Here is a 3,190-nt window from a genome sequence, read left to right as displayed (position 1 = left end):
AGCCTCTTCCGTCTAGCCTTTGGGGCCATCTCGCCGCATCCCTCGCCTCGCACCCCGATTGCTATGCGGTGAGGCTCCTCGGCCGCCTGGGAACTATCTTCGTATCGGACGCATCGCGGGATAAGGGGTTGTCACTGGTAGTCGCCCCAAGCGCGTCCGATGCTTGGACTATTCCGAGGCGGCCCTGTGGCCTCTTCCGTCTAGCCGTTGGGGCCATCTCGCCGCATCCCCCACCTCGCACCCCGATTGCTATGCGGTGAGGCTCTTCGGCCGCCTTGGAACTATCTTCGTATCGGACGCATCGCGGGATAAGGGGTTGTCACTGGTAGTGGCCCCAAGCGCGTCCGATGCTTGGACTATTCCGAGGCGGCCCTGCAGCCTCTTCCGTCTAGCCGTTGGGGCCATCTCGCCGCATCCCCCACCTCGCACCCCGATTGCTATGCGGTGAGGCTCCTCGGCCGCCTTGGAACTATCTTCGTATCGGACGCATCGCGGGATAAGGGGTTGTCACTGGTAGTCGCCCCAAGCGCGTCCGATGCTTGGACTATTCCGACGCGGCCCTGTGGCCTCTTCCGTCTAGCCGTTGGGGCCATCTCGCCGCATCCCCCACCTCGCACCCCGATTGCTATGCGGTGAGGCTCCTCGGCCGCCTTGGAACCATCTTCGTATCGGACGCATCGCGGGATAGGGGGCTGTCACTGGTAGTCGCCCCAAGCGTGTCCGATGCTTGGACCATTCCTAGGCGGCCCTGAAGCCTCTTCCGTCTAGCCGTTGGGGCCTTCCCGCCCCATCCCTCGCCTCGCACCCCCGATTGCTATGCGGTGAGGCTCCTCGGCCGCCTTGGAACCATCTGTGTATCGGACGCATCGCGGGATAAGGGGTTGGCACTGGCAGTCGCCCCAAGCGCGTCCGATGCTTGGACCATTCCGAGGTGGCCCTGAAGCCTCTTCCGTCTAGCCGTTGGGGCCTTCCCGCCCCATCCCTCGCCTCGCACCCCGATTGATATGCGGTGAGGCTCCTCGGCCGCCTTGGAACTATCTGTGTATCGGACGCATCGCGGGATAAGGGGTTGGCACTGGTAGTCGTCCCAATCGCATCCGATGCTTGGACCATTCCGAGGCGGCCCTGCAGCCTCTTCCGTTTAGCCGTCGGGGCCTTCCCGCCGCATCCCTCGCCTCGCATCCCGATTCCTATGCGGTGAGTCTTCTCGGCCGCCGCGGAACTATACCTGTTATTGCTACTGCATCCTTCGGCTGGTAACCTCCTCTGCCGCCTTGGAACGTTCTCTTTGTCGGACGCGTCGCGGGATAAGGGGTTGGCACTGGTAGTCGCCCCAAGCGCGCCCGATGCATAGACCGCTCCGAGTCGACCTTGCTTTCAGCCTCTCACATGCATAGACCTCTCTGAGTCGACCCTGCAGCCTCTCACGTTTAGCCTTTGGAATCTCGCCTCACAACATGATTGCTATCCTTGATGCATCCCTTGCCTCGAGCCCTGATTGCTTTCTTGGCTGCATCCCTCCTCTCCTCACAGCCCGGTTGTCATCACTGCTTCATCCGTCGCTTCATGCATTCTGGCTGCTGGGCCCTTCCCACCGCACACCTCGATTGCTATCTCTTCTGCATCACACACCCCGATTGCTATCTCTGCTACATCCCTCGGCTCTCACTTCTGCATCCTTCGCCTCACACCTCGATTGCTATCAATGCTGCATCCGTAACCTCACACCCCGATTGCTATGCGGGGAGGCTCCTTGGCCGCCTTGGAAATTTCTGTGTGTCGGACGCACCGCGGGATAAGGGGTTGGCACTGGTAGTCGCCCCAAGTGCGCCCGATTCTTAGACCGCTTCGAGGTGACCTCGTAGCCTCTTTCGTCCAGGCTTCCTGCCTTCAACGCCCTTTTTACACCTCGATTGCTATGCGCGGGCTCGTTGGCGTCTATCACCTCTCTGCGAAGAGTGGCACGATGATTGTTGGGGTAAATCGTAGCAGTCCGATCTCTGGCCTTGGGCCATTGTGAGGGCTGATCGATTTCCTGTGCGCATCTCGTGTTCGCCCAGTAACAGACTCGACGACTTGTAATCGGTCTTGTTCCCGATTGTTCCTGGAGGTAGTCTTCGGAACTCTTGGATTTGACCTGTCACTCGAACTGTCCTCTTCCGAGGATGCTTGTGTGTGTGTGCTTGTGCCATTTCCTTGGCGGTATTAACGAGATATTAAAGAGCGGAGTGAGCGCCTCGCCCAGCTATGTTTGGGGCTCTCACTCCCTTACCCGGTGTGCGACCGCTTTGCACGTAGGTTGCGGAGCATCGCGACTCTTTCGATGTTTGGCGGTTGTCTTCCGGTGATGCGTTGGTCCCGAAGTGCACGTTACTAGCATTTCTGCCATTGTTCTCGATCTTTGGCACGTTCCTTCGTTGCAATTGGATATATATCTCCGTTTATACGCGCAGGCTTCTCCCGCCTATTCAGCGCTGTCCCACTCTCAGCACTCTCGTGGTCTCCTTGGCTTCTCTCTCCCGTGAGCGAGCTCTCTTCTCGAGTCTTTTCCATGTCCCATGGAGGTTGCCTTGCGAAATTCGGGCACACAAACGTGACCGGATAAGAGCGGAATTGCCTATGAGGAGAAGCTCACCTTAGGGAGCAGCAATGCCGAGTGTTTCGACAGAGGGTAGAGGGGGCGTTGTTTGGGCGGTTGCACAAAAGAGTGCTACGTTTGCACTGAAGGTTGCTTCTTCGTCTCCGACGAACTCTTCGAGGCAAAAAAGCTTGTTTACGGGGTCGAGGTGGGACTGTTCGTGCGAGTTGCGCCACCAAAAGTGCGTAGGGGGCATATACCTGGGAAATGGATGTCTCTGAGTGGCCTTACTCGGTCGCGTGCACGGTGCATTCTCTAACGGCAGGACTGTCGCGAGCATGTGCGGTTCGGATGTTTTCGGGTAAAGGGTTCCGTACGGGATGTTCTTCCCAGGCTCCTGTGAACCGAGACTCTGCATCGTCATGCTCCGGCTCCCGTGGGTGCTTCATGCCTCGTCGAGCTGTTTGTCGTGGACGATTAAGGCCGAGGCCTTCCTTCGAGAGGGGAATTGTTCAGGCTGGTCGAGGCGGGATTGTTCGTGCGGGGTGCACCACCAAAAGTGCGTAGGGGGCATATGCCTGGGAAATGGATGTCTCTGAGTGGCCTTACTCG

Source organism: Cryptomeria japonica, unplaced genomic scaffold (assembly GCF_030272615.1).
Source record: "Cryptomeria japonica unplaced genomic scaffold, Sugi_1.0 HiC_scaffold_274, whole genome shotgun sequence".
Taxonomy (NCBI): Eukaryota; Viridiplantae; Streptophyta; class Pinopsida; order Cupressales; family Cupressaceae; genus Cryptomeria; species Cryptomeria japonica.
Note: the sequence above shows the minus strand (reverse complement) of the source record.